Here is a 15,843-nt window from a genome sequence, read left to right on the forward strand (position 1 = left end):
AATGGAACTCCCTTCATTTAAAAGGAAGGCTTTTGCCGGCAGGGCATTCCCCTTTACTGACTTTCAAGATGTGCTTGGGTTTTGGGGAGAGGGACATTGCTTGAGGAATATTGTTTAGATAGGATCGGTAACTTTTTCCCCATCATCCCCTGTAAGATCAAACATTGCTACTGTACCTGGTGTTTTTGTTTGGCTGTTTTTAAAAGAATCATTGAGAATGCTTGATCCCTCGAGTGCTATTTCCCATATTCTCTCATACCCCTTTCACCACCCTTTGTGATTCCCATCTCTTGCTGCATTGTGCCTAGTTTAGACTGTAGGCTTCTTGGGGCAGGGACCTGTCCTTCATTATTTCTCTGTAAAGGAAATGCACACGCATGACACTATACAAATAACAATCCTGTATGTAACACGTTATGTTGTCAAGGTGGTTTGAAACTCATTGAAAGCACACCAAAATGGAGTTAGTGTTCTGCACATATCTGCGCTTGTTTAAAATCAGGCATATGACAAGTCACCGTAACTGAAGCAGCATCCATCTCATGCCTAAGGGTTCTAAAAATTGTAAAGAATGTGCAGTTGCCTTTTTTTGGTGAATAATATTCTGAATTTCAAACTGCTTTTGACCTCATCCTGACCCTCCAGATGCTGTCAGACATTCCTAGCACCAGTGGAACAGTCTTGTTCATTTATAATTTACAAAAAATAACCCATAGCTTTTTGACAAGGTCTAGTGCTTAAGAGAAGAAAGTGATAAGTAGCTAGAGTGAAAGTAATGTCTGATGACACCTTCAAGTTCAGCACGAGTTGGTAAGGCAGGTGTCTTCTTGACCCAGTATAGTCTTGAACGATCTAACTGAGAGAGAACTAAAGGTGAAAGAACTCAGAGTCCTATTGTGCTCTGTCTATTTTAGTTGCAGATTCTCCAGCTGGAATTATTGTAGGGAATAGTTTTGTTCCCATTGAGGTCAGTCCCAAACTCCCACTGACTTCAATGGAAGAGGAATCAGGCCCACTGTGAAGCAAAGTGAGTAACGTCCCTAGAAATCCTTTTCGGCACCTATTGTTACATGAAAAGTGGACAGCTAGTTCCATATCTGTATGAAAAAATCAATTTGTAGATAAAGATTTGTAGATAATGATATTCATATGTAATATTGCATATTACAAAATGCAATATACTTAATCATAAAAGAAAATGATGACTTCACCTTTGTGCCTAATAGCAACTGTACCATAGTCTAGTTCTTTATCAGCAAAATGAGTTTTCTGATGTACCATGTGTGCTGAAATTCTCAGATACAATGGGTTGAGTTAAGGCTGCCATTCTTTAATTGATTTGTTTTAATGACCTATTAATGGAAGGGTTTTTGTAGGTATATAATTGCATTAGAACGCCTAAAACAACTGTGAATGCAGCACAAATTAGCATCTCAAAATGTTGTAATTGAGACACAGAAGAGAGTAGGTAGAAATTTTTGTGCGTATGCTACGGATGAGCTTTGCTTCCAAAAGGAACCTTTCTGAGGAATGCTGAAGCTGATTACCTATAACACTCTGGCATTTTGAATTGCTGTATTCCCACTGGGATTGCCAAGACCATATCGCTCTTTCCTCTTCCAATATGTGGATGGATTGGCTTTCTGTCTCTCTCATTAAAGATTGAGAAGTACTTCATCCATCTCAAGCCTACATAGCTTCCTTGACATAATCATCTAAGAAGGAGCTCTCACCTGCAGCTAGTGAGCCTCATCATTCAGTACTTTATATAATAACAAATACAAGATACTTAGCTCTTCTCTGTCTGGAGCTGGGTGAAATTTTTTGGTTGTTACTGTTGTCACTGAAAAATGCAGTTTCAGTTGACCCAACATGATTTGTGTATTTGTGGAGTACTTTAGCCCAAGGAAAAAAATCATTTAGTGCCACAAAAATGGGGATTTAGGAAAGGAAGTGGTGGTAGTGTCACCCTATAACATTTAGACTGGTGTATTCGCCTGGGGCATGGGAGACCTAGGTTTGAATCCCTACTCTAGAGCAGTAAGGTGGGTATGCTAATCACCAGGCTATCGGCTATTCTGGGGTTGAGGTCTCTCCTGTTTAAACTGTTTCACTTTGTATAAATAATTAGATATTCATTAGAGAAGGGCCTTGAACTTGGGCCTTTCTCCACCCCCATGAGAACACTAACTCCTGGCAGCAAAGTCATTTTCTCTCTCACTGGCCCAATGATGATTCATGCATCTTGTATGAAGTGGAACAGCTTCAACAGGAGAGATGGAAGGAGACCCACCCCAGATGGAGAGTCCCCTCACCCAACTTTTAGCCCAGTTAGGCTTTACCTGGGAGCAGGAAGCCCAGCATTAAAATCTCTGCTCCAGAGTGGTGATTTGAGCAATTGACACTGGGTCCCCCTCCATCCCAGGTGAGTGCCTTAACCACTGGGCTAAAAGTTCTAAGCTGGGTACCAACACCACCTCCCACCCAGTTCTTCACTCAGCTCTATCTCTATCACCTTCCACCCAGTGCTGTCAATGTGCTTTATTAATATTAAGGTCCAGTTTATGACTAGCCTGGGAACTGGTGCCTGGGGTGGGAGGAGTTCAGTGAACTTACTCTACTCTTTCCCCTGCACACAAGCCAGTTATACTCTTAGCCCCGCATGCAGGCCTGCGATGGGTCGGAGGGGGAGAAGACACACAGGCTATGCCTTCCTCTACGTTATCCCAAAGAGCAGACTTGACAAACTGGAGAAATAAGGGAGCAGGTTTTGGCTTGCCCACAGAATTACACATGTTCCCAGACTGGAGGGCAAAGGACTGTTTTTTGTTTGGCTTGCACATTTTCTTCTTGGGGTAGATTTTCCATTTTGACTGGAGGGCTACACTTCCGCTGGAGAAGAGCGCTACATGGAGAGGAAAGTAAGCCACCCAGCTGAGAGGTAGAGAAACTGAGGCAGCAATTGCATCATTACAGGATGGGACATCATGGCAATGATGATGACTTCCTTGCATTTTCAAAAACAAAGTAATACCTTCTTTTAAAAGGCAAGTTATTATTTTCTGGTCACTCTTCATATGCCGCAAATTGTCATCTGCATTGGTTAGTTTCTTGACAAAAGAGAGAGAGGGAGGGAGAGAGAATTCAACAGCCTGAAGGGCTATTTGCAACTTATGCATGTAGTAAGGCAGAAAAGCCACCACATGAAGTAACCGTTTGGGGGAAGAATGGTGCTCTAAGTGTGAAGACTGGAAGGCAGTGCTCCTAGGTTCTGTTACGAGCTCTGCCACTGAATTGCTCCTTGTCCAATGTACATGGACAGAGATTTTCCTCTCACACCTGTTTTACACCATGGTAACTTAATTCACTTCAAAGGAGTTGCTGCTGATTTACACTGGTGTGAGAATGAGAAGAAACAGACCCTTAGTTTCTCTGGGTTGTATCATGCCAGACACTTTTTTACACTGAACTCCCCATTAATTGCAATGGAGAGTTCTGCTTAAATAACAGGATATGGGCTTCTGTGATTCCATTTATCCATCTGTAAAATGGGGATGAGTCATTTCCTTCAGGGGTAATGAGTCTGAATTAATATTTAATATTCTCATATTAAAGTTAAAGTCCAAGAAAAAGATGGGTACAACTAGAGCCAAATTTGATCATGATCAATTAAAAGATAGCTCTTTGAGGGAAGCATGCTGGGTGTTGCTTGGAGGGCATTTCTGGCTATTAATTTGTGACAATGAAGAAATCGACTACAATTCAGATGGGAGAAATATTCAGGGCAGTGATACAAAACACAAAACAAAGGAAGTTAGAAGGCATAACCAAACAAGAAAAAGCTGGATAAACAGTGAAACTAGAACAGGGCTGGCTCCAGGCACCAGCTTAGCAAGCAGGTGCTTGGGGCAGCTACTCCAGAGAGGGGTGGCACGTCCTGGTATTCGGCAGCAATTTGGTGGAGGGTCCCTCGCTCCCGCTCGGAGTGAAGGACCTCCCGCTGAATTCCCGCAGATTGCGATCACGGCTTTTTTTTTTTTTTTTTTGGCTGCTCGGGGCGGCAAAACCCCTGGAGCCGGCCCTGAGCAAGAATGTTACAGGAAAGCATAAGCAAGCTAAAATGGCTGGGAAAGCAGAAGAAATAAATGCATTCTGCAAAGTGGTGAACAAATCACAAGGCTTATACAAGCAAAAATGTTGGCCGGAAGAGAGTTAATAAGTAGAAGAGCTGTCAAGAAAACAAGATATGAAAACAACATATAAAAAGGCCAAGTTGGGTGGAAACACAATCAGGCCAACCACGCAAGTGATAAAAGAGGCTACTAGTGAACTGACAATAAATGCTGAAGAGATACTGGAAGTATGGGAGGAGCATTATGACAAAGTGCTGAACCCATCCAAATGCAAGCATTCTAGACATGCTGTATGCACAGGGCAGCCAGCATGGCAGAATGGATATCACTGCTGAGCCGCCCTCAGAAGAAGAAACAGAAAGAGCACCGAATCTGTTAAAAAATGGAACAGCTGCAGGAATAGACAATACGACAGCTGAGCTGCTGAAAGCTGATGGAACAGGTGTTATCAAGCATTAGAAAAAATATACAAGAAGCTCTCAGAGCAAGAGAGGAGGTGCTAGATGACTAGCTAAAGACAATAGTTGTACCAATCTGGAAGAAAGGCGATTCAGCCGATCCCAATAATTACAGCAGTATAAATTTACTGCAGTATTGAGAAAAATTATGATGAAAGAAATTAACAGATTAAGGCCAATTTTAGAGGAAGTAGTAGGTGAGGAACAGTGCAGCTTTCAGCTGAAGTTGCATTGATTAGATATTCACACTTTGACAGGTGGATGGAAAAAATCGTGACAATAGGAATTCTGGAAGCTTGTTGTTTTTATATTGACTGCATGAATGCATTTTATTTGGTTTGGAGGGTAGCATTGTGGAAAGCAGCAAAATCTTATGGTGTTCCAGATAAGATCATTACAATTATAAAAGCTTTGTATGAAGACTTCAACAGTGCCATAAGGAATGGTGGAAAACTAAGCAACTGGTCAAAGTGAAAGTTTGGGGTAAGACAAAGGGGCTTGGAATCACAATCATTGTGTTAAACTGAACATTAAGAATGTTAGATGAGTTGGAGGGTGTGACATTGGATGACCCAGAATTAAATTCCTTATCATTAACTCAAAGATGTCATCGTACAATGACCAAGCACCGCTGAGTTAATGATGATACTCTTCACTACTTTGGAAAATTGGTATAGTCTACTTAGACTTACCATAAATGCCAAGAAGACAAAGTTGTTGCATCTTGGAAAAGGGACAGTAAGTTAAGTGCTGAAATGCAACAGTGATGAAGTCAGAGAACAAGTAAAATCTTGTGTACCTAGGAAGCTTGATCAGTGCTGACAGTTCCATTGAGGATGAAGTTAGATTTGGCCTATTGATTCTTTAGATTTGGCCTATTGATTTCCAAGGCAGTTTGAGATGAATAAAGGCAAGGATTCAAGATGTGGCCCCTCATTATGTGTTTGGAAGAATTCATTACACCCCCTACTGTAAACTTTGTCTTTGTATTTTACAAAAAATTTCAGAAACACTCCTAGCATTCTCAGAGCTGAACGACTCATATTCTGATGCTTCACTAAGTATAAATTCTAAATATAGTATGTTGAATAACAGCATCCTATTATATTATTGCTTTGACACATAGATTTGTTGTTCATTCAAAATCTAAATACTGATGCAAGCTAATTTATACTTCTTGCTAAAAAAAGATGTATAGAATGTCATGTTGACATGGGCATTGCCACAAGATACTCCAACGTTCTGAAGGTAATTACAGGTGAGCAGGCCAATGTTGCTCTCACAAGTGCAGTTCCATTAAGATAGTCTCCATTTCTCTGTTTATAAATGTGAATGTTTTATTGATGCAGCGTTAGATCAAATATCTGCACTGCATTACTTTCTCCCACCCCCAGCTGACATTTCATGTCATTTCATGACATGTTGCAGTTTTCCTTTTGAATAGCAGCCTTTTCATCTGCTGGATGGCAGAAACATACCATAGGTGACGTAGGTTAGCAGAATTTGTCACATGAAAGAGCTCTCTGAACTGCTGCAAATGGAAAAAAAGTACCTTATGCATGTCAGACGTACAGCAAAATACGTTTTACTTTTACCACTGAACGCTGTATTTTTCGTGCCCACAGGGTAGCAGGAAAAGAGGGCACAGCATACTTGGCCACCTTAGGGAAATGCTCGTTTGTTGTGAACATTATTTCACCTTCACTGGTGATAGCAACTGATGTAGAGGTACCAGAGATATAGACCCTGTTCCAAGGAACCTACAAAGCAAGATGCTGAGCACCTGCCTGCCAGCTGCTGAGTGCCTTCAACTCCCAGTGAAATCACTGGGCCAAATCTAGAAGCCCTTGCTCTGTTTTACTCAGCACAACTGTCATAGATGGAGTAGAAAGAGAGAATAGTCTTTAGGGAGTTGCAGGAACTCAGCTTGTTGAAGGAGATGCTCAGCAACATGTGGGATCCATCCTTAGATAAGGAACTTTCAATATAAATACTAATGTGGCAAATTGTGAGGTCCTTTTTCAGTTTTGACCTACTAAAGCCAAAGGACATTCTTCCAAGTTGGGATTTCAGGGTTCAGCACAATAATAATAGGAAATCTCTGAAATTTTGGTTAACTCACTGACATTACACTTTTGTGTCCAGAATGCAATTTGCTCTCCAGGCTGTGGTAGTTACTTCTCTTACAGTGTAGTGAATAGGGCAGTGGGCTGGGACTCAAGAGATTTCGGTTCGATTCCTAATTTGGCCTGCTGCGTGACTGGGGGCAAGTCATTTCACTGCTTTGTGCTTCAATTCCCTAAAATATAAGATGGGGATAATGCTGATCTGCTTTGTAAAGAGCTTTGGCAATTACTGATGAAAGGTGCCATAGATGAGCTGGGTTTTATTAATTTTGCACGTGTACCATGAGTGGGACTTCCACAGACATCTCTGTGGAAAATCCAAAGGTCTTGCAAGTGCAGAATATAGACTAGAGAAAAAAACTGTAAAGATAGCCACACTACGAGTCAGAGAGAGAAATTTTATGTATAGTATATGAGATCTGTAACACAGATCCACAAGTGGGAGACTCTCTATTATAGTTCACTGGAAAAATATAGTAAAAACTGTACAGTGATGGTTCCTATATCTATCTTCCTCTCTTTTCCTTCCTCCTTGGGAGAAGGTGGGAGGAGTGACACTCACACAAGACATTTTTTACCATATTTATTTTTAGTGAACTATAGTTAATGGAATCCTTTAACTTAATGTGATGATCTTGTTGCTATAAGTCATGCCAAGAACCAAACTTCTCCCGGGACTTTTCTGACCAGTCAGAAAGGAGCATTTTGTTGTTTTGGGCCCATGGATGTTTTATTGCATGGAAAGTGCAGCAGCTAAATGCCTAGCCCATACACATGCATTATGCATTGTGGCTGCTTGGCAACCAAAGGGAGTTTTGCTGGCATGTGGGAGAGACCTGAAGGAGTCAAGTGCAGCATTAGTGTAAATTTCCAGTGGCTTAGAAGGAAGCTCATTACTGAACTGGCTTGTGTATCTTATTCATTTACAGTAACACTTTAAATATTTAATCACCCTCTCCTTCTTTCTTGTCATGGCCATTCTTTCTCAATTGATCTTTTCTGATGGGTGGGGCTGGGACGTGGGGCAGCTGGAATGTGTCCATGGGAGCGGAATTCCATCAGATACAGAAGGCCAATGTGAAATTAAATAAGGCTTTATATCATACCTTTCATTCCAGGCTCTCAGTGTGTTTCACAAGCACTAACTAGTTAAAGGTGAACTGCAAAACTTTTGCAAAAAATGAACAACTTCTTTAAGTTCCCAAAAAGCCTGCAAAAAAGAGGAGATTCTATTGCCGCTGCTTAAAAATTATTACTGTGGCTTAAACAGAATTACCCCCTTCTTAAAATCCCAAACCCTCTGAATTGCAGACCACCAGGGTTCTCTGCCAAAATGAGTGGCATAATGAGTACCATACATGGAGTAAATAGGAATTTAGCATGGACTAGCTCACTAAGTCTGGCAGAGAAACTAGGTTGTCTGCATTTCAGATTGTTCAGCAATCAAAGGAGATGTTCCCAAGCAGTGGTACACAGAGGCACTCGTTATGTTGAACAGTGTCCATATGTAACCACTCTTACACCTTACAGTGTCTCTGTCAGGTAGGTACAGTATGTAGCAACGTCCCCATTTTACAAATGGATAAACTGAGGCACAGAGGAAATAGGAGCCTGAGCCAAACTCCCATTGCAGTCAATTGACAAATTCCGATTGACTTCAGTAGGATTTGGGTCAGCTGTCAGTACACAATTTTGCACAGCAACCCAATAGTAGAGGCAGTTTTATTGATTTATATTTTTTAAATCTGGATGTTGACTAATCAGAATTAGACACAGATTTTGTCTGCAACTGATTGGGTTTTTTGTTTGCATAATCTAAATCACACTGTGAGTTGAAAATCATTCAAACTTGGTAATCAGTGATATTTTGTGACAAGGAGAATTGTTTGGATGTTGGATCTATAGATGACATTTCCCCTCTGTTAGCACCAGAAAATTTCTTACCCAGCTCCACCAAGAAAATCTACCCAAATGTCCAATTAAGCAGGTGTGTCAAACTCAACAAATATTGTATTTCTTAAAAAAAAACCCAATGAGGAGTCCGCTGGCACCTTGAAGACTAACCACCGGACTCCTAATTGTTTTTGTGAATACAGACTAACATGGCTACCCCTGATAATTGTATTTCTTAGTTAAGAGTTCAGGTTAGAATAAAACTTGGGTTTATATAGTCTCCGTCAGACCCACGGTTCTTTGCAAAGTTCTCAGAGTTCTTTGCAAAGAGACAGATGAAATACTAGTCAGACATTGTATGGAGAAGAAAAACAGTGATGGTAATTTTTTTTTTAAATTATCAAAATTGTAATTCCATGTCATGCATGGATTTCTAAGCAGAACTTCCCACTGCTTGCAATGAAACCCATGGTTCAGTATAGCCTGTAATTAGGACAAAGCTCATGTATGCTGGATAGTTAATAACTGTGGGCCAGATGCCAAGGAAGAGGAACCCTTTATAAAGAATAGGATGCCACTGTGGAACAGGTCACAGGGTTAGTTCCCCAACTTCATGGATTCCATAGGACTCACTTGAGATCAGGTCCATTCATGCACAGTGAATATTCTGGTGACCATGGAAAGGACAATGAATGTAGAAATTAGCCTAAAAACACACATTCGCCAAATCAAATAAAACCAACCCCACATTCCCCTGAACTTTTACTGTTTTTACTTGCTGTGATTCACTGAGAAATGTTAAAGTACTTGATAACAGATGTAAAATTAAACTCTTCCCATGACATCTGCCTCTACACTGTTTATTTTAAAGACGAGTGCCATCGATGATCTGAAACGACGAGGAAAAAAAAAACACACCAAACTGTATTCTTTCCCTGAGTAACTTAGTGTGAAGTTGCATCTCGCAAGTGTTTTTGTTCAAGTCAAATTGATGTAGTACATGGGGAGTGCGAAAGCTGGGTTCAAGCTCTGTGTGTGTGTGTGATCATGGTTTGTACAGGGATATTTACTTTTCAATACAATACATATGTAATGCTATTGTTTATTATACAATATGATCCTCCACCTTTGATCTCAGAGGCTAGTCTCTCCTAACTACAAGGACTAGTATCTATCAGCCTTCATTTACGTTACTACCATTTAAGTAACAGGCTCTGAATTCAGTGAAATTGCAGAGACAAATGCTGCCTGTTGTCATTATTGATGATATATGTCCTTGATACAAGTGCCTGTATCTCAGGGAGAGAACTATTCATCTAATCGTCCAATGCTGACATTCTTTGCACCCTTCATTTTATTTTTGAATGTTAAGTGGTGGAGTCTCTGAATGAAGATGTAACATTTCAATTACTCCTCTCTTTTCTTCTGTGGACGCCATCGAGTGATAAGAGCTTTGATTATAGACAAAAATGCCACCTCAAAGGCTCAATTATTACACATGAAATTAAAATCTAATTCTTTTATTACTGTTAAGGATTTGACTTCAGAATTCCTGTATGACTTCTGCCAAAGAGTTTCATGGCGATCAAAAACCTTTGAGAGGATTGCAGATCTTGGCCATTTGTTAAACTTTAAGGGCACAAGGCTTACAGTGAAAACATTTTGCTAATGTGGATCCTCGTCTGTGTCTTACCACTAGCTATACTGAGTTGTCTTTTCTCTACACCACCACCATTTATAAAAAGATACTCACTTAATAGAAGCTCTCCTCTTCTTTCCTTCTTCCCTCCTTGCTTCAGTTCAGGGACTGCTGGTTTAGAACCTCTGACCCTCAAAGAACAAGCTTTCTTGAGGTCAGGTAGCAGAATATTGTGGAAATCATCTTAATCCTTTAACTACAAAAAAACAATAACTTTCCCTAGCTTACATAGATTATATGGAATCATGGACATAAAATTCACCCTTCTGTCTGAAATTTCACCTGCTAGTGATACAAATGTCACCTAAGATCATTAGAATTGGAGAGAAATTGGAGATCCCCCCCGCCCTGGTTTTCCCAGTTTATTTATTTTGTGCATTGGGCATCACTTTGTGTATAATCATTTTCCCCTGTAGGCTCAGGGTGTATTTACACTGCATTTTTAACCCACAGCAGTGAGTCTCGGCAATCAGGGCTACAGACTTGGGGTCACACTACTGTGTTAATAACAGCAGTGCAGACATTGTGGTTTGGGCTAGAGCTTGGGCTCAGAATCCCACCCTCCTCCCCAGGCTTCAAAGCCTGAATCTGAATGTCCATGCTGCTGTTTTTTAGCGCTGTAATACGAGTCCAAGTCAGACTCGCGCCACGGATTTGAAAATGCAATGTAGACATACCCTCAGTCAGTTTCCTGCATTTTGTGTGGGTATTTCACGTAGCAATGTGAGAGTGAAAAGCATTGAAAAAAAGAAGTGTGTGATTGTGAAACTGTGCAACCTGGCAGATGGACTCAGGGCAGGTATAGTACCTGAGAGTGTGTCTACATTGCAATTAAACACCTGGGGTTGGCCTGTGTCAGCTGTCTCAGGCTTGCGGGGCTCAGGCTGGGGAGTTGTAAAATGATGGCACAGACATTCGGGCTTGGACTGGAGCCTGGGCTCTGGACCCTCCCTACTTGTGGGGTCCCAGGCAGCCTTGGCTTCTAGCCCAAGCCCAAATGTCTACACCACCATTTTACAGCTCGGGAGCCTGAGCCCTGTGAGACTGAATCAGTTGACATGGGCCAGCGCTGGCCATTCAATTGCAACGTAGGCTTCCTTGTGGCTACTTCCAACTCATATGTTGTAGGCAAGGCTGGTAGCACTGCCTGTTATTGAGGGTGCCTGGCACTTCTCAGTATAAGGTTATTTTTCTGCTGCTTATAACTTTACCAAACTTTAACCATTTGGGCTGAAATTTTCCATGTTGGGTATCTGCCTCCAGGTAAATATCACTGTTAAAAGCTTCAGCCAAAACAGTTCAGCTGTTTCTGTGAACAAAGCTAGAGAAAAATATGTTGTTTTATAATGTTAAAAAAATAGTGACTGGCTTTTCTTTGAGAAGATTGAGTACCCCTAGGCTTTGGAGCAGGAACTTGAAATTTGGCAGTGGGGGTGGCCTTTGTGTCAGGGATGAGCCTTTTGCTGTTCTTGTGAAAATCCCTTCAAGTCTGGCCACTGTGACAAAGTTCCTCCTCCACCTTGGTGGGTCCTGCGCTTATTGGCGGATTTGTACACCTCAGTGATCTTCCCTTCTTGTGGAACTCACAGTCTGAGTCAGCTCCTCCAGTGTCTGATCAGGAGTTGGGAGGTTTGGGGGGAACCCAGGCCCGCATTCTACTCCGGGTTCCAGCCCAGGGCCCTGTGGATCGCAGCTGTCTATAGTGCCTCCTGTAACAGTTGCAGGACAGCTACAACTCCCTGGGCTATTCCCCATGGCCTCCTCCAAACACCTTCTTTATCCTCACCACAGGACCTTCCTCGTGGTGTCTGACAATGCTTGTCCTCCTCAATCCTCCAGCAGTACACACTCTCACTCTCAGCTCCTTGCCTTCTTGCTCCCAGCTCCTCACACACGCTCCTTCTCCTCTGGCTTCTCCCTGCCTGACTGGAGTGAGCTCCTTTTTAAACCCAGGTGCCCTGATTAGCCTGCCTTGATTGGCTGCAGGTGTTCTAATTAAAGTAGCTATCTCTACTGCCTTCTAGAAAGATCTAATTGGCTCCAGGTGCCTTGATTAACCTGGAGCAACTGCCATTTGGCTACCAGGGTACTAGGGATTTGTTTAGCCTGGGGCTAATATACCTGTTTCTCAGTACATTACTGTAACCATCTGGCCTTGCCTCATCACACCACCCTATATAAACCTTCAAAAAATCTAGGTTTGCACAAGCTCAGTGGAGACATCTAAGAATTTAGCAGCGAAAATCTCCAAAGAGTCGTCCACCCTGGGCATGGTCCAACACATCACCACTCCTCCTAGTGCTGACCAGACTGCACATGGACTATCCCTACAGAGCAAGTAAGCATGCTCTGTCCCGTCACGGCTCATACATGTGACCAGATTGCACATGCTCTGTCTTCACAGAGCAACCGATCATGCTCCATTTCTCGGCTACCCTGCAGTTTCAACTCCTGCCTGCTCTGAGCCATAGGTGCTGGAACAGCTTTTATAGTGGGAGTGCTGAAAGCCATTGAACAAAACAGTAAAGCCTGAATCTGATGGAAACCACTTCAAAGCAGGGGGTGCTGCTGCACCTCCAGCACCCCTAAGTACAGCACCTATGTTCTGGGCTGGATAGGGGCTGGCTCCTGGCTACCTGTCACCTGTGCTCTCAATGACCCACCCTGTTGGCACCCAGGCAACATGGAAGAGGGAGCTGCTGACCTGAATGCAGAGGGCATAAAAGCCAGACCAGGAAGAAGGAAAGGAGAAAATCAGGACAAGGAGGCTTGTGAGACTGGGACTGAGGTGGGGTGTGGGGCAGGAAGAGAGAAACTGTGACTGGGTTGTTTGGGGCCTCTGGAACTGGGAGCTATGAGGAGGAAGTGGAGCTGGGGTTGGTTGCACAGGGAGACTGGGATTTGGATCTGAATAGGGGAAGAGAAGACTGGTATCATTTTGGAAGGAGCCTGGGACAGGGAGCTGGGGAAGAGATGAGGGCTGGTAGGCAGTGAGGAACATGGGAGACAGGAATGGGAGGTAGTTCACAGTGGGGGAGGGGAACACTGAGATTAGGTGAGATGGGGAAACTGAGACTGAGTGGACAAGGGGACTTGGTGGAACAGCATGGGAATCGAGGACACAGACCTGATGAGAAGCTGATGTGTTGGTGGAGAAGGTATTGGCAGGGCTGAGACAAGGCACCAGTGGAGGGGGAGTTAGAGGTGGCAATGTCGTCCGTGTCCCTTTCTCTGTCCCAATCTGATCAGGAAATCTTTCAAGATTGGGACAAAGAAGGTCTGGGATATGAAGAGATAGTGGGGGTATCAGCTGTGATAGAGAAGCTCACTCCAGTAGCCAGTTTTTCTCCCCAGAATCTCTTTCTTTGAGGCTCCCAAAGGGAATGATGGATAGAATAGCCCATCCCTTCATTATTTTGTCCACCAATTAGGTCTAATATCTGACACATCAATTTTGGTTAATTGGTTTTTCAGTCTCAGACTGTTCTTGTTTACCAGGCCTGATCATTGAGTTCTATCAGGAGGCCTTTTTGTTTGGAATCATTCAGTCCTTCTGTCTCCCTTTTGCACCTTTCTCCACCTATATTTGCTATTAAAGGATATTGTGACATCTTATGAACTCTCACTTGCTTTTTACATTTGAACTCACAATTAGGGTAAATGTGTAGGCCCAATTATCACAACAGTAGGCAGGGAGAACGAGGCTGGAATGATGAGCTAGGGGTAGAGACGAGACTGGCCGAAGGAGAGGTTGGAAGGGATGGGACAGAAGGGGTTAAGCTTGCGTAGAGCAGGCAGATAATCAGTGAGCACTGTCCTCCAGAGTCTGGAATGGAACCATTCCTCCGATGTCAGCAAATATCTGTGAAATCTACTGGCAGAGTTTGTGTCTCATCTGCCTCTAGTGCAGGTAACACATAAAGGATGACAACCTACTGTTACTGTTGGTTGTCCTATTAGTGCCAGTGGCAGAGGTCAGTGTGGCGGATCGAAAGGTTCCAACCCCACTCATGAGTCATGTGGGTGTCAATATAATGCCTCACGGTAGAATATCTGTTTATTCAATTTGCTTTTTTAAAAACTAGGAAATTACACACAAAAATACATTAAAAGAACATTATTAACATTGCAAAGTCAAATACTCAAAAGTTATGAAATGATGGAATTAAGTTTCTGTGCAACTTAATTCAACCCCTTGTGTGCATGCATTACGCTACAATCTTGAATGACACGATCACATATTATCTTTCCACGGTTGACAGTGTCCCCTTAGGGACCACATAAAGTTAGACTCTGGTGTATGCACAACCCCTGTGTAGGAGGTGGGCTGTAGAGTCATACCCACCCCCAGGGGACCCCCAATGGTATGTGCCTCTGGACATACAGTCCCACTTGGGGCTGCTCAGCACACGTGGATTGGCACTCTCCATCAGCCATAAGGACGGCACAGATTGGTCACCTCAGTGCGCTGAGCCTGCCCCATGTGTTGGTGAAGACATTGATTTGGATGATGGTCCCTCCTCGTACCTCGCCCCCCCCCACTCTTTCCAGGTGACTTGCTCCCCAGCAGAAGAAAGGCACGAGTAATCTGCTCTTGTGTAGGCCAGGCAAGACCCTGAGCAGGACTTTTTGTGCAGATCACATAGGGCCAGATTTTGATACCTTTGCTCATGCCAAGTACGTAACTCTGGGAATAGTCCCACTGAAATGATGGGACTCCACATGAAGTAAAACACTACCCAGTATCAGTGAGGTCTCACAATCTGGCCCATTGGCTGTTAATAGGCAGACCTTGCTGGGTCCAATATGTAGAACTCGGATCCTTTTTCTCTTCTCGTGCATTTCATTTTTAAAAGCATGTAGTATACACCAACTCTCTGTGAATAAATAGCTCTGGAAGGACAGTAGCATTGTTAAACTCTCTAATACAATGTGCCTGCTGTTAGATTTTTCTCTAACAAACCCAGCGAGTGGTAATTTTTTCCCCACCATTAGGTATCAGAAATGAACAAGACGCACACCCTGTTTTTAAAATCAAGCCACTTTCCTGTACTCTTTGTAATTATTTGTTCTCCCGGTGTTCGAATTCAAGTTGGTTTTTTTTTTAAAAAAAGAAGACTATAACATTTAGTGTCAGTAATCATTCCGCCATCTGCTCAGGCATGCCGCTTCCAACAAGCCGTTCTCAGCTGCAGAACATTCAGCTTACTGCTCTTCTTCCTCTCAGAGGCAGAAATGCCAGCAGTCCCTAAACTGTAACAGCATGTGCGAGGATTTTTCAATTAAGCTGGAATTAAAAAGAAAAAAGAAAAAGCATTAGTTAGGATTTTCCACTGTATTGTATCAAAGAGCGATCTGTTCCCAGTAGTAAAAATGCTTTCTGCTCTGTGCGTGTGAGGAAGGTTAAAAAAATAAAATATTAAAACATATTTTAATATTTTAGCATCCATCAGGCAGAATTCATCCCTGATGTAACTCCATTGACTTTCTGGGCTTCCATCAAGGATGAATTTGGCCCATATTTCCAGTGCTCA

At 42.6% G+C, this 15,843-nt stretch overlaps 1 protein-coding gene across 6 annotated transcripts in view; it reads left to right on the top strand.

The window, feature by feature from the left end:
• Positions 1-15,843, top strand: part of MSRA (methionine sulfoxide reductase A) — a 512,726-nt gene that overhangs the window by 467,804 nt on the left and 29,079 nt on the right. The gene's annotated exons all lie outside the window — the stretch shown is intronic.

This window comes from Chelonoidis abingdonii, chromosome 3 (genome assembly GCF_003597395.2).
Source record: "Chelonoidis abingdonii isolate Lonesome George chromosome 3, CheloAbing_2.0, whole genome shotgun sequence".
NCBI classification, from domain to species: domain Eukaryota; kingdom Metazoa; phylum Chordata; order Testudines; family Testudinidae; genus Chelonoidis; species Chelonoidis abingdonii.